The 22,359-nt window shown below is 36.0% G+C and overlaps 1 long non-coding RNA gene across 2 annotated transcripts; it reads left to right on the top strand.

Annotated features, from left to right (window-relative positions):
* The first annotated feature begins 129 nt into the window (after positions 1-129).
* Positions 130-20,399, top strand: LOC103953313. Of its 2 annotated transcripts, XR_007258832.1 has the most exons (6): positions 130-456; positions 881-942; positions 2,015-2,173; positions 2,586-2,859; positions 2,965-3,061; positions 3,167-3,420. It is a non-coding gene; the product is annotated as an uncharacterized LOC103953313 (long non-coding RNA). The 2 variants fall into 2 exon arrangements; XR_007258831.1 differs by lacking the exons at positions 2,965-3,061; positions 3,167-3,420 and adding an exon at positions 20,061-20,399.
* Positions 20,400-22,359: the final 1,960 nt, after the last annotated feature.

Genomic DNA, 22,359 nt, shown 5'->3' with positions numbered 1-22,359 from the left:
GAAGTGGGAGGAAAAAAAAAACATATATATATATATAAAATATATATACTGGGCGGCAGACACGTGTTGATCATCTCTTGCATTTGGCTTTTCAGCTCTTCTTTTCCATTTTTTTTTCTTTCCCGCACATTTGCTCTCTCATTTGTCCTTACTGCCTGCGCATATCTCATTCCTCCGTCTCTGGTCTTTTTTTTTTTTTTTTTTTTTTGGGTTTTGTTCTGCTTTTTAAGTACATGTTGTCCACACGTGTTGATCATCAGCAATGTTTCTGTTCAGAGGATTTTTACTCTTTTTGTTTCATTTTCACTCCTCTCCTTGTTTACTTTTTCCTTTCGTTTTTCTGCTTCTCTGTTGCCTCTTTTTGTTTCGTTTTCAGTTTTCAGTCTTCATCTTCTCATCCTTGCTCCAGCGCTGCACACATCGCCTTCTTGGCGTTTCAAGTCTTGCTGTTTTTTGGTTAGTTGTGTGTTTTTTGTTGCCCTTTTTTTTGTTAATTTTGTATTTAGAGTTACGTCTTTTGTTTAAATTTGGGTTTAGTTGATTTTGAAGGTTTCCAATTGGTTGCCCTTTTTGGTTTTTAATTTTGTTTTTAGAGTTAGGTCTTTTGTTTGAATTTGGGTTTACCTGATTTTGAAGGTTTAGAGCTAACTATTTCCCTTCGATTTTTTTATTGGGGTGAGACTTATAGAATAGTAGGGTTTTTTTTTCTGTGTTGGGATTCTAAGTATGACTCTGTCATTTTCTGTGTTGACATTCTAAGTATGACTGTGTCGTTTGATTCTCATTTTATTTTTAGCAAACAGTGTTCTGCGTTTTTTTTTTTTTCTGTGTTGTGGTTGTGATTATGAGTGTATGATTTGGTTGTGTTTTGTATTTTCAGGAAACGGTGTTGTTCGTTTTCCCAGCTGTTGTGTTGGCATTTTCATGCTGGTTGTGCTTCAGGTAGGTCTTTTTCTTTCTGCTTTTTCTGCTTAATTTTCCTTATTTTCTGTTCTAGGATGAATATGGTGTTTAAATTACAGCAGAGAAAATAGAGATAAATAAATAAAGAATCAAAGAGAAGGCTTTCTTGCGCTTAATATGTTTGTAAGAAATTGATTAGCATAAACAACAGTATGTTAAATGTTGTAGTACTTAAATATTCATTGGTGAGAATTTTATTAACTTAATGAAGAGTTGCACTACTTAAAGATTCATTCTGAGTAAAGAACTAACCATCCTTGCATTATCCAGTTCTGTGCCTGCATGCCTGCTAACTTTCCAGCTTCAATTTTACAATATTGGAGAGTTAGATCCATCAGGGAGCATCTCTTGATACTGTTCATACAACGTTTTGCTTCCCATGTCACCCACGTTAATTATTCCAGCAGCCAACTGTTCACTAGACCCCTCTGATCAGTCTGCACTTCCATCAACGGTATAGACAAAATGGCAAGCTCTTGAAGCCAATGAAACCTTTATTCACCCTTCGTGTAGATACCTTTGACTTAGAGGCATGCAGCTTCCCTCTCAAAATCTTTATACATATTATGCACAATCACGTTATACATACTGATACATACGAGTAAATCAGGTTGCACCAAACAATTAGCTACATAGTATTACATGACAAGATTATTAAAATTAATTCCCACCAACCATATGTATGCAGAAGGAATTCTTTGAATTTATAATGTCATCATGTGCAAACTGATGCACTCAACCAGTGTCGGACTGTCTTTCCTGTGTGTTGGGAAGATTGTTTGGACATAAATGACTAGATTAAAACCAATTCTTGACTGATTCGTCTTAGGAATCTGTTCAAGTGTAGGTTTTAGATCTTTTTTTTTTAATTGAATTCTAACTTTATAGGTTCTCTATTCTAATTGTTATTACTTTTGGTTATTAATTAAGCTGTTAAATTTTTCCTCCCAAACATGGATGGACAAATAACAAATGATTTCAGTTTTCTTATTGGTGTTTTTTATGCTTTTGGATAAATTTGTGGCATATTATGTAAATTTCATTGTTGCAGGATAAATGGAAAACACACAGCCAACTCCTATTCATCAGTTAAAACCATACACGAAAGCAAAAAAAAATCAAAATCCGGATATGCAGGATATGGAAATCGACAATCCCAGGCACCGTTCAAAAATATACAGCTTTGAACTGTATATTAGTTGATGAAATGGTGAGATTATTGATTCATTATTTTAATCAAAGACGGTATTACTAATAATTAACTAGCCAGAAAATATTTTTCTACCCCTATTTTTTAGATGTTGGGGAATAAAATTTAAGTATGCTGTGTTACACAAAATGAACAGATCAATGTTTTCTTACCTTTTTATGAATTTTTTAGTTTCTTACCTTTTTTTCATGGTGTTTCATTTTTTTTCTTAAATTTTTTGGCATTCATACATTTCTTTTTAAGTGTTGATTAAAATAATTTAACTATTTTCAATAATTCTTTTTCCTCATGCTAACAATTTGATAAGTGCTGTTCTTTGTGTTATTGATAGTATAATCTATATTTTTATTTATTTTTTAATTACTTTTGTAACTTTTTTTCCTTCTCTGTCTTGGCATGATAAATTGTGAAGCAAGATGCCGTTGAGGCGACCACATCAAATGTTGAGTATGATGTTATGGTTGCGAAGATTGAAGCTGGTGGATGCTATGAAATCATTGATTTCCGTACCATTAAAATTAGGGGACAATACAAAGTAGTCCCGCATGAAACTCAAGTTTTGTTTAATGCGATAACAAAATTTAAAAAATTGGCCAGTGTGTTTCCACCCATCCCTCGCGATCGGTTCTTTCTACAAGATTACAACACACTTTACCCTCGCTTGGACAGGGTTGACATCCTTACAGGTATTGTTAACATGTCTATGCATATAAATCCATTCAAACGTGTTGGTATTTATTTTCTAAAGTAGTATTTAACAATGTGCTTATATTTATGTTTTAAATTATAAGATGTTATCGGTTGTATAAGAGCCGTACAGTCCTTGGAAGAAAAACAGATTAATCAGAGGGTTGCATACAAATGTGATGTGCACATTCAGAATATAAGGTCATTTTTCACCTTTTATTGTTATTAGCCTAAATTGTCTTCAGTCTTTGTTCCTTTGCTGTTGTAAAAATTTAAAATTTTACTTGCGAGTTTTTTGATCCACAGAAAAGAAGAACTCATGGTTACGTTATGGGCAGACATTGGTGAAGCTTTTCCTTCTTTGTCAACAGAGGCGTTTTCACTGCCAGTCGTGGTTGTTTTCACAAGTTTAAAAGTCAGACGCTACCTAAGTATTTCATTTAATTTAAAATTAATCTGTTGCATCCTTATTTTGTTCTCTGTCCATACTAAGTCATTTCAATTCTTTTGGTGTTTAACCATTGTTGGATTTTATTATATTTATTTGTTACAATTAGTCATTCTACGTTGCCACCCTTTCTAACCAGTCAATGTGCAGCCATCTGAATATATTGGTGCTCAATGATTGTTGTTTGTCATACTTCTACTTATTTTCTACTTTCTCCAGTTTTATATATTTAGTTGATTAAGCTATTGATAGTCTCGACTAACAATTACAAAATAACTAAAACTATATTCTCAATCGAACACTCACTTAGGAATTGTTGATTTTCAAGGAATGAATTGTATCTCATTCATTCATCGTCTCTAGTTACAAGAACAACAAAACATATATAGAGGAACCTATAGAAAACTAAGAGGAAAGCTACGGAAACAATGGAGAGTTAAGACCCCTCCATGACACCTCCACCTAACTTAAACCACTAATTAATCCTTACAATGATGATGAGGTCTCCACTCTACCTAACTAAACATCATCAAGGCTTGCATTATGCCTAAAGTAGATATTAAACTAAGATGCACTAAAGCATCACTTAAGTTTTAGCCGAAAGTTTGAATCCATGCATTAGCTAGCTTTCCATTATTCTATTCTTCCATGATACTCCATGATGCTTCCAACTCTTAGGAACCCTACTTCCAACCCTACTTCAAATAAACAACCATCCAATACTCCCCCTCAAGCTGGATCCAGAAGGTTGATGGATCCAAGCTTGGAGAGGAGTCTTTGAAACTGATGAGAGGCCAGAGGTTTGGTGAATATATCGGCCAGCTGATCGGAGCTTTTTACATAATGTGTCTGAATCACCTGTGACTGTACTTGTTCACGAACATAGTGACAGTCGACTTCAATGTGCTTCGTCCTCTCGTGAAAGATTGGGTTTGATGCTATGTGCATAGCAGCCTGGTTGTCACAAAATAAGGTCATTGGTTGAGTCGTGAACACACCTAAGTCACATAGAAGTCCTTTTAGCCATATCAGCTCACACGCGGTTGAGGCCATTGCACGATATTCAGCTTCGGCACTTGATCTTGCGATGACAGTTTGTTTTTTGCTCTTCCATGTGACCAAATTTCCACCGACAAAGGTACAGTAACCAGTGGTGGACTTGCGATCGATGGCATTTCCTGCCCAATCTGCATCGCAGTACCCCATGATTTGAGTGTTGTCATTCTTCGTCATGAGGATGCCACGACCAACGGACCCTTTTAAGTAACGTAAGATCCTTTTTACAAGGTTCAAATGCTCGATGGTGGGGGAATGCATGAATTGACTGGCTATACTCACTGAATATGAGATGTCAGGTTTGGTGATCGTTAGGTAAATCAGCTTACCGACAAGCCTCTGATAGGAGCTGATATCCGAGAGTGGTGTGCCTCCCAAGTCAAGTTTGAGCTTGCTATCGAGAGGAGTAAGTGCAGGCTTAGCATCGCTCATATTAGCATCCTTGAGTAGGTCCATGACGTATTTTCGTTGATTAAGAAATAGTCCCTTGTGAGAAGATGCCATTTCGATTCCAAGAAAATAATTCAGCACCCCAAGATCTTTAATCACAAATCTTTGTTGAAGTGACTTTTTGAGTGTGGAGATCTCTGCAGCATTATCACCTGTAATTATTAAGTCATCCACGTATATCAACACAACTAATTTGCTTGCAGCTCCCGTGCGAACAAATAATGATGAATCTGCATTACTCCTTTTGAAACCAACACTATGAAGAACTGAACTTAGTTTTGCATACCAAGCACGAGGCGATTGCTTCAATCCATAAATCGACTTATGCAACTTACACACCAAATCAGGCTCCTGGCTTTGAGGGTGTCCTGGTGGCAATCTCATATAGACCTCTTCTTCAAGATCACCATGTAGAAAGACGTTCTTTACGTCCATTTGGTACATGGACCAACCCTTATTGACGGCAACAGACAATAGGACCCTAACTGAGTTCATTTTTGCAACAGGAGCAAATGTTTCTTTGTAATCTACCTCAAATGTTTGAGTGAATCCTCGAGCCACCAGCCTGGCTTTATGTCTTTCAATTGAACCATCAGAATTAAACTTGATCTTATAGATCCATTTGTAGCCCACTGCCCTTTTTCCTTTTGGAAGTTTGGTGATGCTCCAGGTGTTATGTTGGTCCAGTGCTTTGAGTTCATCTCGCATTGCTTCTTTCCACACAACTTGGTTATTAGCCTCATGAAAGTTTTGAGGCTCACTATGACTTGAAATGGTATTAAGAAAAGCAGCATGAGATGGAGTCATCTTTTGATACGACACGCAATTGGAGATTGGATACCTCGGTTTATATGTGACAAAATCTTGAAGTCTTGTGGGAGGTTGTCTATCACGCCGAGGGTTGCGTCGAGGTACTGGGAGAGTTGTCTCATCCTCGTTCAAATTATCAGCCACACTTTGAAGATTTTCTTGGTTGCCGCTGTTATCATCATCCACAGAACCATCAGGATGAGTGCCTTCATTGTTGACTTCAGTGAGTGGTGTAGGAGATTCATCATTGTTGTCATGGTTAGAACCTCTTTCGTTTAAAACATCTGGAGTGCTGATTTCATCTGGAGTGCTGATTCTAGGTAGAGGAAGCAGATCAAAGATACACTCCCCCTAACCTGTGGCTTCAAGTGACTTGCTGAAAAAAGGGTTAGCTTCATGGAATCGAACATCTTTGGATACAATGATTTTTCTCAGTTGGGGATCATAGCACTTATATCCTTTTTGTGTTGATGAATAACCAAGAAAAATGCATTTGAGAGCTCTAGGGTCCAATTTATCTCGATGGTGTGACTGAACATGAACAAAACAGACACAACCAAAGGTTCTAAGATGTGAGAGGTCGATTTTTCTTCCTTTCATGACTTCAAGGGGAGATTTAAACCCCAAGACTCGGCTAGGAAGTCTATTGATGATGTACACAGCCGCCATGGCTCCTTGGGACCAAAATCTCTTTGGTACATTCATGTGTAACATTAATGCTCTTGTTTTTTCCAGTATGTCACGATTTTTCCTTTCGGCTACACCATTTTGTTGAGGTGTGCCAACACAGCTTGTTTGATGCATGATACCATGATTGCTCAAATATTGTGACATGAGATGGGACGTGTATTCGGTGCCATTGTCAGATCTTAAAGTTTGAATTTGAGAAGAAAAATGGTTCTTAACAAGGTTGTGAAAATCCTTAAATACTTCCATCACTTCACTCTTAGACTTTAAAAGGTACAACTAAGTGGCTCTAGAGAAATCATCAACAAAGATCACATAATACTTATAACCATCAAAAGATTCAAACGTTGGTCCCCATACATCTGAGTGAACTAGTTCGAAAACTTTACTAGTCCTAGATAAGGATGGGTTAAAAGGCAATCTAGTGTCCTTAGACAAATGACAGGTTTCACACGAAATTAAATCATTCCCTAAATTTGGAAACAAAGATGACAAAACAGGTTGAGAAGGATGAGCTAGACGTTGATGCCACAATTGACTATCTTGGGATGGATTTGACTTGGCTTGAAATCCCCTGGGACTGCTCTTTGATATGTAATAGAGACCATCTAGATAAAACCCTTCACCAATCGTCTTCTTGGTGAGACAATCCTGAAAAATGACATTGTGAGGAGAGAATATGGCTAAACAATTCAAGGTATTGGTGATTTTTCCCACAAATAGAAGTTGAAATGGAAAAGAAGGAACATATAAGGCTACTGACTCAATTTTGTCCGACATTAAGTGGATATTTCCCTTGCCTAAAACCTTGGAACTCTCACCATTGGCAGTTGAGACTTGAGAAGGTTGCGAAAATTTTTCAAACTTTTGAAACTTAGAAACATGATTGGTCATATGATCTGTGGCACCCGAATCAACAATCCAAAAATCATGCAACATATTTACATTAAGAGCAGTTTTGAAAGCAGTCATGATACCTTGCATGTCATCTCGGGACATGTGTTGTGTGTCTGTCAGAAAACCAGCGAACTTGCCTAGCAAAGCTGTTGAGTTTCCATCTTCAAAAGCGACCGTTTGATCACTCTTAACCTCTTCTTTCTTGCTTTGAAGATATGCTGCAAACTCATTTATGAGTGCAGCCGGATTTGCTGTGAAGCTCTTGAGTGCGTCAGACCCATGTGAGGTTGAGGTAGATGCATTGTTGGCTCTGTGTGGTGCACGGTTCAGTCTTTGTGAGCCCTTGTTATCCTTCATGAACTCTGGCTTTAATTCTGGATGTAAAATCCAGCATGTCTCCTTAACATGGCCAGTATAGTTGTTGGAAATGTGCCCTAAAGCCAATCATATGATGATACTTTACGGACATTTCAAACTAATGTAGTTCATTTCAAACTAATGTAGTTTAAATGTAAAGGGCAAAGATTATTGTTTGAGCCGTCTAATATAAATGTTATATGCTTAAACGATAAGTCCAAGGAATATGTGATTGGAAGAATGCGATCTAAAGAAGTTAGATTCATGAGACCATTCTTTCGTTGACACATCCTAAACGTTCCTGATCATAGGATTGTCAATTGGGCATTGACAGTCCGTTAAGATCAGTACGTGCTATGTCTTCTCTCAGGGAGAGTGACTAGTCTCGAGTCATTGGTGTGTGTGACATCAAGACAAGTACGTAGGTGCTCAATAGAGAATGAGTTCACTGAACACGATCAACGAAGAGTTCTCATATTCATGTCACATGAGAACTCATGGTTAGGATAATGCAAATTAGTCTTTTGACCTGAGGCATCACAGTTGTCTTGTGGTTAGGTCCTTAATCTTTGATTATGTCAAAGTCACTCTATCAGGGTGTCCACGGCATCGTTGGGGTTAAGCCACTTAGCCATGGAGGCAAGTGAATGCGCAACAAGGGATCTCTAACCTTCAAACTGTTTGAGGGAGAATACTCTATGATATGATTTAGAATCTCTGGCCAGAGTATGAATGAGATGTTGGAATGCGTTCCAGATCACATTCAAGGTAATCATATAAGTACAAGATTCACATTGGATAGTAGACATGAATAAACTATCAAACCAAACAATGTGGTCAAGAGTATTGTATTAGAGAAAGACCGTATTGCATTTGTAATCCTAAACTGAATAGGTTCTCCACCTCTTCTGATTAGCTTGGGTAACCATGATATGCTGCTAGGTGTCACTCATGGTTTGTGGAAGCCCTAAAAGTGTATTATCACTAACGGGAGAATTGAAAGTAAGTTTCAATTCACAATCGATTTGAAAGAGTTTGAATCGCCCACTGCCTCGCTAAAAGGAACCTAATGGATCGTACACCGTGTAAGGTAGAGTTTGAAGAAACAACGGAGATGAGTAAGAATAATTAAAATGGTTTAATTATTTATCTAAGGCTAGGATTAATTAATATGTTAATTAATCAAACGAATAAGTTCGTTAAAGACCTCGGGTTAGTTTTGGGCCGCAAGGCCCAACGGGATTTGAATGTCAAGCCCATTAACTCAAGTTGTATGACAACTTGAATAAAACAAAGGGCTTGAAAGCCCAATAAACCTATAGGCTAGCCATGTGTAAAAGAATAGGGCTTTTGGTCCATTAGGTCACTTATTTGAAGGGACTATATAAAGGACTTTATAGCCTAAAATTTACTAAGGGTTATTTTTGGGGGAAATGATGAGAACACAAGCTCTCCTTTCTCTCTAAAATTTTGGCCAATCTAGAGGGGAATAGCTAGCAATCTTACTTCCTCTAGGTCACTCATTTCTTCTACAATATACCTTGGTGTGGAGACTTAGAGGTTCTCAATTTTGGGAACTTGGAGAAACCTTTTCATCCATCCAAATCCATGGATCTAAGATGCAAGGAATGAAGGCCCTCTCTTTGGGTGATTAGCCTTTGCTTATGCAAAGAGGAATCTACAAAGGTATTGATTTCTCAACTCACTTTGTTTTGAGTTGAGTCTTGATTCACCTATCTACTAGGCTTTGAATTTCATGGGTAAATGTTTTGTTTTTAAGTGCATACAAGCATGATTCCGCCTTTAATTGTTAATTGCATGCTATTGATGTTGCTTAAATGAACATGTTTTTCACAAATTTTCCTTCAAGTGGTATCAAGAGCCTAAGTCTAGTAGTTGGTGAATCCTTTTGGGTTTTGTAGTTCATAGTTTATGATTTGAATGTTGTAATTGTTACAAGCTTTATTCTTGCTTCTTTGAATGTAAATTTTGTTAGAAAATTTGCCATCTCAAATGTTGTAGATGTAGTTCATATGAGCATGAAATTGGAGCTAAAATTTGGTGCCATGTTTTTTGGGAAATTCGGCCAAATCCAAAGGGTGGAATTTTGGGTTCTTGTTTGACATGTTAAAAGTGTTTTAAAGTGACTTTTGGAACCCCTATGTACCCTAGTATGGTTGTATGTTATTTCCCTTAAGTTTGAGTGGTTTTGGTATGTTTTTGGGTGAAGAATGTTCATGGAGCTCTTATGGGTTTTCATGAATGTTCTTCATTGTTCTTGACATGTTCTTGCCAAGAACAAAAGGTTTGGTGTTTTGATTCAAAGTTTTGATTTATTTCATAAAGTTTTTGTTTTGAAATATTTCTTATGTTTAAATATATTAGATATTTATTTTGAAAAATTAAAGAAATTTTAGTGGGTTGGTGTGTAATGATTTATTCCATTACACACACCCCACTTACAAAAACTTTGAAATTTTTATACATTTTGTTTCAAATGGCAAACCACCCTAATCAATTAGGGTCCTTGTGGGGCTTTCATGCAATTATATAAAGTTTTGATACTTTTGTGTATTTGCATTTTGACCCAAAAGTTTACGTTTTTACGTAAAGGTCCAAAATCACTAAAAGGACAAATTGTTTTGCTCCTTTAATGAAGTTTTATTTTTTGTGGAAAATTTTGGGTTCTAGTTGTAATTACATGAAGTAGTGGACTTTTGTGTTTTTACAAAGTGACCCCAAAAGTTTAAGTTTTTGCAAAATAGCCCAAAAGTTGAGGTTAATTGCACTATGGCCCAAACAAGTTGAGGTCATAGCATTTTGGCCCAAATTAGGTAGAGAACAAAATTGTTTTGTCTCTTTAAATGAGAATTGGATTTTCATTTCATTTAGCTCCATTTAAATCAATTCTATGGATACAAAAACCAAATGAAAATGTTGCATTCAAGTTTAATTAGTTAAAGCGTTAATTAATTAAAGAAAGGGTGATTATGAACCTTAGCCTACGATAATTGAGCTATGTGAAAGGCCGTTTCAAATTTGTTTGAACCATGGGAATGTGTAGATTAAATTTTGGTTGTAATTTGATATGATCAATTGTTGTAAAAGAGCATAAGCTCTTCTTTACTTTAAAGTAATTTGATTTGATCAATTGTTGTAAAAGAGCATAAGCTCTTATTTACTTTGAAGTACTCCTTTCTTGTTTTATTCGATATGCATGAAAATGGAGTAGTTGGGTCCAACGCCTAATAAGACAACACGCCTTAATGTGATTAAACGCGTAACTAAAATCAATCTCCATCCCTAGACCGAGATTCAACACTAGGCTCGTGTTTGAATCGAATCAAAGGTTCATAGTCATCCTAAGGCCCTAAGGCAACTATATAGTCCATCAATGAATGCAAACCTTATGTTAGTAGTATCATATACTCTTGCTTTAAAAACCGTTTTAAAAGCTTAGTGGGAGTATTATATACAACTAAATCAATCAAATGGACCAATAGTTGTAATAGGACCAAAATGTTTTAATTGGATTAAAATGTATGTTTATATGTGATGAGACCTAAAAACCCTCAACCAAATCAATATTAAGTTGATAAGCGAGAGATGCTTTGAATATCTCTTCGTGGCCTTCCACTGTGGTAGGCTCCAATCGTTTGTGACTTGTACACTGGCTTCACCCTATCATGGGGGAGTACAAAGTGCATGCTTACATTCAGGAGGAGTCTATACGCATATGATGAGGTGAGTGTAGGCAACGAGGATAGCCAACATCGTATCATCGTGAGGTTATTCTTGAACCCCTACACGAACTAAGCATGGTGGGAATAACTTAACTAAGTGCAATAGTGCCAACATCGTATCATCGTGAGGTGATAGGAGCATATTTATGCGCCTTAGTTAGCTAGTTCTTATGCATTTTTGTTATGTTTTATTCGTTAAAGTAGTCTTTTAAGCTACTTTCATGTGTTTTCAGGTTTAAAGGACATATTACATGAAATGATGCAATTGGGAGCTTTTGGAGCAAAACTGAGCTGGAATGTGGTGTATGCAAATGGAGCACGAGGAATGAACGAGGTTGAAGGTCAAAGGAGCTTAAGAAATGAAGAAATGAAAGTGAAGAGCAAGGAAGTCGGAATTGGTAACCAAAGTTTCTAAAGTTGGAAGTTTCTATTCTTGGAGGTTTCCATTGTCGTGAGTTTCTATTCTTGGCTTTGGGCTTTTAGATGACCTAAACCCTAACTCTTTGTGGACCCTAAGCCTATGCCGCACCTAAACCCTAACCTTAGCCCATTTTAGAGCCATTGCCGTGGGCTTTAGCCCAAGTCCTTTCCCTTGCCATGCAAGGGGGGGCATTTTAGGCCCAAATCCATGCATTAAGCCCTTCACCCTAATTCTTCCTCCTAATTAGTGCATCCCACCATTCCATTCCATAATTTCCATTAGTGCATCCCACCATTCCATTCACACTTAAATGCCCATTATCCCATTTTTTTTAGCTTTTAATTCCACACCATCCCATTATCCTTTACATCCACTAAACCATGCATCCACATTCACCTAAATAAACCCTAAATTACATCCACTAAACCATCCATCCACCATAATTCCCACCATCCACACCTTTTCCCATCCACCAAATACCTTAAACAAACATCCATTAACACCCATTCTCTTCCTATAAATACCCATTCATTCCATTCACCAAATCATCTCATTTTCCATTGTAATACACAAACACTTCCCCTTCTCCATTTCCTCCATTTCCACTCCATTCCACACTTCCATCCCCCCAACCAACCTATCCTTAAACCTTGTGCTACAACAACGAGGAAGAGAAGAGTGCCTAAACGTTCATACAATTCAAGTTTGAGTTGTTGGAATGTTTAGGTGTTTCTTTGATTTCAAAGTTTCATTTTAATTCTCTTTGTTTTGTACGTATAAGGAATGGAAGAGAAGAGTGCTTAAACGTTCATACAATTCAAGTTTTGAGTTGTTGGAATGTTTAGGTGTTTCTTTGATTTCAAAGTTATGAGGAACTAAACCCCCTTTAGCTAGGGGGTGATTCGAAACTATGTTTATGTTTGTAATATGATTTGATTACTTTTAATTACGTTTCATAAGTTGTGAATTCAATTTGTTTAACTGTTTAATTGATAACCTATTTATGTATGTTTATTAAGAATGAACGCTTAATTTTCATGCATGAATTTGACGCTAGAATATAAGTGAGTTTCACGTAATAGTTATGAACTTATATTCACAAGTAGTGGAGGTTGCTTATAAACAATCGTGTTAAACATATTCTTGGCATAAGTTTCATGCAATCATAGTAACGAATGCCTCGTCAACACTTATAGTTTTCATGATGCTTAATGATTCTTGCTTGTATCTCTATTATGCAATTCATGTAGGGAACTTGTGAGGAATGCTTTGGATTGTCGTATGCAATCATCCAATTCATTAACTTAAGGAAAACTTGACGGTTAATTTAAGCGGACCTAATTAACCCGGGGCGTTGAGAATTCATGGTTTATTGAAAAGCAATTAGAAATCATTTTGTATGCAAGTATAACATGTGTGGAGATGAACCCCTTAGCTAGCTTCCCATCCATTCATTTCCGTCACATTCATCTTTACAATCTATTTTGTTTCCAAGTATCCATTTTATTTCAATTTTCGTCCAAATCCAATCCCCCTTTATTTTGTTTAAGTTTTAGTCTAAGTCTTTCTTACTTTAGTTTTGTTTTCTTCGCATTAATTAGTGTTTTAAACTTGTTTTTACGTTTTTGAAGTCAAATCCAAGTGGTTAACAATCCCTCCTAATCCCCGGTCCAGAACGATCCCTACTTATACTTATACTACAATTGTCAAAAAGAGGGTTTAATTTGTGTGCGTATAATTCTCGCATCATGAGGCAACATTCTCTAGAGGCCAAACAAGATGGGTAATTACAAACGTTGTAAATGAGTAAAGCGTTATTCTCTCATCATTATTTTTGCTAACCAACATCGTATCATCGTGAGGTGGGCTTGGTAATGGTGAGTCTCCCATACCCCGCTAAGAGTTCAATAAAACTCTCGAATTCCGATGCGGGATATGGAATTTGCCAAAAATAGTGGGTGGTGCTATTTGATTTAAAGACCCGAATCAAATGGCTTAAAATCAATCAATTTATATTCGTTATGTATTTGTTTACCAATATATTTGCAAACGCTATCCAAAACTTGCAAAGAAAAACCAAACGCTTTAATTTCCGGACTTAGTTCTACAATCCTATAGATTGTCTTTAATGGCTTGTAGATGTAACTAAGTAGTCTCATCCTCACAATCTTCCTATTGATAATGTATCATTGGAAGAATATGTTAGATAAGTCTAACATGAGAAGGACAACACTTTTAATGTCATAATTCTTCAAATACAAATTGTTGTATGAAGAAATAAGAGTTGCTTTGAACAACCCTTAATCAACACAAACTTTAGTGCTTGTCTCTTTGTTACACGAACAAGGAACTTGAGAAGTAAGCACAAGGGCATGGACACTTTATGTGCCATGATTCTTCACTTACAAATTGTTGTATGAAGAAATGAGAGTTGCCTTGAACAACTCTTGAGAGTTTGTTGTTATGTTTAGAACATAATGGTTGGTTGACAAAAATAGTCCATTTATATGGAATTATGATGATTTTTGAATCATTAAGTGTTGAAGTATCAAACCACTTAACGAGACGGAAACTAGGCAAGGACTTCACCTTTGTGTCCCTATCCTAATGGTTCACTAAGTTTATTGTAAACTATATAGTGAACAATAACCGCACGCTCTCCAAATCGTTTGATGTGTATAACACATTTGAAATGAGTTTCAAGAGAGATAGTGGGAGTTTAGGGACCATGACTATTGTAGTCAAAAGGGAAGTCAAATGAAGAAGGCAAAATAACTCCAAGGGAACAAACTTTCTTTATGAAAGGATGGACATTGGAAGGGGTATTTGCAAGAAATGTCTTGCAAGTGTCAAGAACACACTTTTCGAAGGTGTTGTAATATGTTCTTGAAATAGTTCAAAATAGTTGGTTCTTCTACTTGAATGCATGATTCCGTATTAGTAACTATGTTTTACAATTGTTGTAAAAGTGTGCTAATAAAAAGTAGAAGATTAATGAGAGAAGAGAAAGTACTTCACATTCGGAAAGTGAATAAAATATAGATCTTTGCGAAAGCGGATTGTACTTACTTCCTCATATGAACTACCAAAGAAATTGGAAAATACTAAAGATTGTCTTTACATTCCAATTTTAAGGAACTTAAATCCATCACTATAGTAGAGATGGATAAATGTTTTGTTTGACAAAAACATTGTTCTTTATTAATCAATAATTAGATTATTGTAATTTAATTGGTTATCTCTATAGTAGAGATGATGTGGTAGTTTAACTGTTTAGAATACGATGATGCTTAAAACCCAAAAGGTTGCAAGGTAGTGACTAAACCCAACTGAGTTGTGATACCTCTAAAACATAAGTTACGAGTTGGTCATAGATGGATGCTTTGGATCGTTAGATCCGGATCCAATACCTTCTTGTTAAAATTGTATAGAGGCGAAATGTTCGAATCTTTATTCTTTTGGAAAGAAGAAAGAATCACAAAGTTGTTGAGGTTTATTCACTTAGATGTTAGTGGCACTTGTCCACAACATAATACTACTCATATTGTATGACATTCACCGAAGATCACTCTCGGTTGGACTATAGTTTATTTTGAATAAACATAAGTCCGAATACTTTGCAAAAGGTTTCAAAGAATTCAAGAAATGTAAGTAGATGAGTAAGACGTCTAAAGTATTTACCTCCTTAGATTTGATCCAAGGAAAAAGTAACACTTTAGATTAATTTCCTTGAAAAATATCAAGGAAAGTAGCATCATAAGATAATGAATTTCTCCATTAGGAAAAGAATGAACATAAATAAGATTTAGTTCGTTGGACATTATCAATTACCCATATATATATGATATATACTTCTAAGACATGTTAGTTGTAGAGATCCATCCATCATGGATCTTAGCAAGCTAGTGGGAGCCATAAGCGTCTTATGAGAAAAGATCAATTGTTTGATTTCTCATAAAGATGTAAATGAATCTTTTGTTTACTAGGTTTACAAAAGATTAGTGGGAGTTGATCATATTCCTAAATTAGAATATATATACATGATATATATTTTGAAAATGAAAGGAATTCTTCATCGTTAAAGTTATGACTTTAAACATTCTATAATGATAGAATGTATATGGGAGACACAGTCTATATACATGGGATGGAAATCTATAATGATAGATTTCAAGATATAATTGGATTATATCAATCCCTAAAATAGACAAGAGATGCTAGGAAGTTTCTCATATGATAATAAACTTCAATTAGAATGACAATTCTAGTGAGACTAGGAAGTTGTTCTTCTCAAAGGGAATGTACCCTTTGACTCCCAAAGAAATAATGCGTAAATAGAATCCTTTATGCATACGCAGAAAGGTGATTTATGTATTTCATATTGTATGAAAACATTGATATAAGTCGTACCTAGAACGGTACAAGATGATATCAATGCAAGCCCAGGATCAGAACCATGGCAACTGTCAAGTGAATCCTTAGGTATTTAACAAAATACTAAGGATGGATTCCTCAAGAATGAGGAAGAATTAGAGTAACGTAATGGAAGCGTAAATGTATTAGATTATGAATCTAATCCATCATAGAATATCTCTTCATTATGAATGAAGTGATAAAGAGATATCTCTTTATTATGACTAAAGAGATATTTGGGTGGAAACGTTAAAAGTAAATGACTTTAATGTGTTCCATCATGTATGCAAAATATATTGCCATATAGAAGCTTACAACATTGTTGTTTGGATGAGAAAGTTCATTCATGAACTCTTCATTCGGTTCCAACCAGAAAGTGTATGACACTAATGGGGCGATAGCTCAAGCCAGGGAATCAAGGTCTCATCAAGGTCCGAACTCAAATGAGAGACTGAACCACATGATTGAGAATCATGTATAATGGTGACGTCGTTATTCTCAAGGTTGCTTCTATGGATAACATATAGATATCCATTGTTTAGGCCTACTACTCAGCCATTTATGAAATGAATTACAGAAGAGGTATCATCAATGATGACTAAGCTGATTGGCTCTAGTGCAAGTGGGAGATTGTTGGAAATGTGCCCTAAAGCCAATCATATGATGATACTTTACGGACATTTCAAACTAATGTAGTTCATTTCAAACTAATGTAGTTTAAATGTAAAGGGCAAAGATTATTGTTTGAGCCGTCTAATATAAATGTTATATGCTTAAACGATAAGTCCAAGGAATATGTGATTGGAAGAATGCGATCTAAAGAAGTTAGATTCATGAGACCATTCTTTCGTTGACACATCCTAAACGTTCCTGATCATAGGATTGTCAATTGGGCATTGACAGTCCGTTAAGATCAGTACGTGCTATGTCTTCTCTCAGGGAGAGTGACTAGTCTCGAGTCATTGGTGTGTGTGACATCAAGACAAGTACGTAGGTGCTCAATAGAGAATGAGTTCACTGAACACGATCAACGAAGAGTTCTCATATTCATGTCACATGAGAACTCATGGTTGGGATAATGCAAATTAGTCTTTTGACCTGAGGCATCACAGTTGTCTTGTGGTTAGGTCCTTAATCTTTGATTATGTCAAAGTCACTCTATCAGGGTGTCCACGGCATCGTTGGGGTTAAGCCACTTAGCCATGGAGGCAAGTGAATGCGCAACAAGGGATCTCTAACCTTCAAACTGTTTGAGGGAGAATACTCTATGATATGATTTAGAATCTCTGGCCAGAGTATGAATGAGATGTTGGAATGCGTTCCAGATCACATTCAAGGTAATCATATAAGTACAAGATTCACATTGGATAGTAGACATGAATAAACTATCAAACCAAACAATGTGGTCAAGAGTATTGTATTAGAGAAAGACCGTATTGCATTTGTAATCCTAAACTGAATAGGTTCTCCACCTCTTCTGATTAGCTTGGGTAACCATGATATGCTGCTAGGTGTCACTCATGGTTTGTGGAAGCCCTAAAAGTGTATTATCACTAACGGGAGAATTGAAAGTAAGTTTCAATTCACAATCGATTTGAAAGAGTTTGAATCGCCCACTGCCTCGCTAAAAGGAACCTAATGGATCGTACACCGTGTAAGGTAGAGTTTGAAGAAACAACGGAGATGAGTAAGAATAATTAAAATGGTTTAATTATTTATCTAAGGCTAGGATTAATTAATATGTTAATTAATCAAACGAATAAGTTCGTTAAAGACCTCGGGTTAGTTTTGGGCCGCAAGGCCCAATGGGATTTGAATGTCAAGCCCATTAACTCAAGTTGTATGACAACTTGAATAAAACAAAGGGCTTGAAAGCCCAATAAACCTATAGGCTAGCCATGTGTAAAAGAATAGGGCTTTTGGTCCATTAGGTCACTTATTTGAAGGGACTATATAAAGGACTTTATAGCCTAAAATTTACTAAGGGTTATTTTTGGGGGAAAGGATGAGAACACAAGCTCTCCTTTCTCTCTAAAATTTTGGCCAATCTAGAGGGGAATAGCTAGCAATCTTACTTCCTCTAGGTCACTCATTTCTTCTACAATATACCTTGGTGTGGAGACTTAGAGGTTCTCAATTTTGGGAACTTGGAGAAACCTTTTCATCCATCCAAATCCATGGATCTAAGATGCAAGGAATGAAGGCCCTCTCTTTGGGTGATTAGCCTTTGCTTATGCAAAGAGGAATCTACAAAGGTATTGATTTCTCAACTCACTTTGTTTTGAGTTGAGTCTTGATTCACCTATCTACTAGGCTTTGAATTTCATGGGTAAATGTTTTGTTTTTAAGTGCATACAAGCATGATTCCGCCTTTAATTGTTAATTGCATGCTATTGATGTTGCTTAAATGAACATGTTTTTCACAAATTTTCCTTCAATAGTTGCAATGTTGGCACTTCAAGTGTGGATTCTTCACTTTGTATTTTCTTTCGTTGGTTAGGTAAGACCTTGCTTCAGTTACATTGGTTTTTGTGCCAATGTTCATGACTTTCCTTCGTACTTCTTCACGTTGGATTGTTGCACATACACTGGTGAAGGAAGGTAGTTCGGGGTTCATGAGTATGTGGCTTCGTAGGTCTTCGTATCCTGAATCGAGGCTTGACAAGAGTTGGAATATCTTGTCTTCTTCTGCCCTTTTCAGTAGCACAGACGCTTCAGTTGTATGAGGCCGATACATTTCCAACTCATTCCACATGCTCTTCATGCTGCCAAGAAGTTGAACAAATGGCTTTCCTTCTTGTTGCAGGTTGGAAATGTCCTTCTTTAGTTGAAACACACGTGCAACATTGTTTTGACTGCCATACATCTCCTTGACTGTCTCCCATAGCTCGAATGATGATTCAGAATAACTGAATATTTCAGCTAGTTTACGCTCCATGGAATTTAGGAGCCATGACATAACTAGCTGATCCTTGCAAAGCCAGTTTTCATATGTTGGTGAGGAAGCATCAGGAACTTCGATGCTTCCATTTATGAACCCTAGCTTAGACCTTCCACCTAGAGCAAGGCTCACTGCTCTCGACCAAGGTAAGTAATTAAACTCATTTAACAAGACTGAGCTTAACCTTTGATTTGGATTGACATCCACCTCAGACATATTTCCGGAAGAAAGAACCGGTGAACTTTCAGCATCTGACCTAAGAGGATTGTCTTCAGCCATCTTGAGGATTGATCACGTTCGGATGAAGCAGAAGCAGGTTATTTTTCCTGCTCTGATACCATGTTGATTTTCAAGGAATGAATTGTATCTCATTCATTCATCGTCTCTAGTTACAAGAACAACAAAACATATATAGAGGAACCTATAGAAAACTAAGAGGAAAGCTACGGAAACAATGGAGAGTTAAGACCCCTCCATGACACCTCCACCTAACTTAAACCACTAATTAATCCTTACAATGATGATGAGGTCTCCACTCTACCTAACTAAACATCATCAAGGCTTGCATTATGCCTAAAGTAGATATTAAACTAAGATGCACTAAAGCATCACTTAAGTTTTAGCCGAAAGTTTGAATCCATGCATTAGCTAGCTTTCCATTATTCTATTCTTCCATGATACTCCATGATGCTTCCAACTCTTAGGAACCCTACTTCCAACCCTACTTCAAATAAACAACCATCCAATAGGAATCCACTGCATGTCCCAATTAATTCTGTTATCAGTTTATTAAAATTTTCACAAAAAACATCATCTCTATGCCATGTGTACCCTTTTTTATTAAATTTTTTATTTGTTTTTTTTTTTTTTTTAAACTTTTTGTGATACAATGATGCAGCTATTAAAACAAATTTTAAACTGTATCCGTCATGATTTGTGTTTCATCACCATTTTTCTGCCATGATTTCAATGTGCAGGCAAGATTGTCTTAAACAGTACCGGTTCATCACTTTTTTTCATTGATCCAGACATCCCGGAAGTGAATTCCTACAAGTTAGTGTAAGTATATTTCTAATTCTTGGAACAAAATAACGATATATCTATTATTCTTGAATGAAAACAGATGCTATTTCTATATTGTTCAAGTAATGTGATCTTTTCAATCATGCAGGTTTTCCGACTGCAAAGAATCTCCAAAAATATTGCCTCCGTCTTCAGACCAGGCAAATGAAGCTAAACTTTTACAGACTGCGAAAAAAGTTACAATTGATGAATTGGCTTTCTGGGATCCAGATTTGTACAAGGTTTAAAACTTGATTATCCCTTTTAATGTTCTCTTAAAATTTTACAACTGTGATTGCACACATTCAATAAAAAGAATGCATATGATTGTTGTCAGTTTCACACATATATGACAAAATATATTACAGGATGAGACGTTTCTATGGAAAGCAGCTGTGAAACATTTTGACACACGTTACGATTGGTGGTATAGTGCCTGACCCATTTGTGTAAAACAAATGCATAAGGACCCAACAACTGCACAGCTAATTTGTCAAAAACACCCAAATCAAATTCCAACACCTTGGTAATATTTAACATCTTGTGCTGCAATTTTGTTACTATCTATACCATGAGTTGATTTTTTTACTTTGCGGTTTTCAGTTTAGAATCAATTAATTTTTTGCTCTGTCAATGGTATATAATTTTTCAATCTCACTATTGATATTTTTTTAAACACCTAAATTTCTCATGGTTGTTTTTGTTTTGGATATTTCATTGTGATCTTAAATTAGGTTTTGTAGGTATAAGGTCAATCTGATACTCGAAGATGAAACCAATGAGATTGATAGTTTGATAATTGGAAAATGTGGTGAAAACCTTTTTGGCATGAGCTGCAAAAATTTGGTTCTGAATCAGACATTGGTGGACCATCAGCAATTACCAAATGAATTTCTTAGACTAATCGGGCAAAAGAAAATTTTCCATCTGCGGTTTGGAAATAGAAGAAATAATTTCAATCCAAGCAATGTCCTCATTCACAATGTAACCGACGATACAACCATGCAACCAGCAACTCCACTGCCTTTGCCAAGAGAAATCACAGGGTCTTCCACGACGGTTTCGTCTTCTACTTCAAGTGCTGAAACTACTGAACAATCGAATAAAAGGAAGAGGGAATCAATCAAGAGGGCTTTTTTCACCAACAATGAGCAAAGGTTTGTTTCGTAACTTCCTTTCAAAACATGATTTTGGAATTATTTTTCATTCATTTTATTTAACACTGGTAGCCCATTTAAAACAGAGAAATGGAAGAAGTTTCAGAGGCGGATCCAGAGGAGTTTGATGAAGTTCCAATAAAGTTGCTCAAAAAGAAATCGTCACCAACTAGCGGAAAACTTGGTACCACTCCTGAAAAAACCAACTAGGTTGCTATATTTTAAACATGGCTTCTTTTTTTGCTCTACATTTATTTTGATATATATTTAATATCCATCTAACTGTATTATTTTCTTTCTTTTCCCTAGCTTGCTTGCTTAAGGATGAACGATGCAGTGCCAAAACTCATCTCCGATACTGAAACGCATTAACAATTTTTTGTTAATATGTATCAAACAATATTGATAATATTTGGCTGCCATGTAAATGTCTCTCTGGTCTGGACTTCATAATATTTTTTGCATGTACAATATTTGGCTGCCATTTTAATATTTTATACATAAACCACTTCCAACATCTTTGTTTACGGTGATGTAAATATTCTGTGATCTACTTTTTACATCTCTTCAACACAGTGTTGCACAGAATTTCCAGAACTACACTCATTTTGAACTCAATTTGGAGCAACATTCGGTAAGCCTTTCTTTTACAGTTAGTTTCATTTGTTTATATTTGAATCAACACCTTTTTAACAAATAATGATTCTTCCAACTGCTCATAAATTGATCCTTTTTTTTTTCTTGCAACTTCGACCATTCATCTATTGAAAATACCATATGTCAATCAGCGATGTGGACTTTTCTCAACATATGACCATCAAATCTTGGTATGTCTTTCATCATATTTGCTCCTTTTCAATTCATAGAATTGTTATGTTTCTTTATATCCAATCCTTGCCGATAAACTAATTCTTTGTTTAAAACTTGAACCATAAATGTAATAGGCTAAAATTGTTGTGACCATTTCTCTCTATACAATTCATAGAACTGTTAAGTTTTTTTTCTATGTTTCACCACTAAGATTCAAATTCGTATATTTCGGTAAAAAACAAACTTT

The sequence above is a fragment of a genome, unplaced genomic scaffold, assembly GCF_019419815.1.
Source record: "Pyrus x bretschneideri cultivar Hongxiangsu unplaced genomic scaffold, Pyrus_bretschneideri_v1 Contig23, whole genome shotgun sequence".
Classification (NCBI taxonomy): Eukaryota; Viridiplantae; Streptophyta; class Magnoliopsida; order Rosales; family Rosaceae; genus Pyrus; species Pyrus x bretschneideri.
Note: the sequence above shows the minus strand (reverse complement) of the source record. Positions and strands in the feature narration are given on the sequence as shown.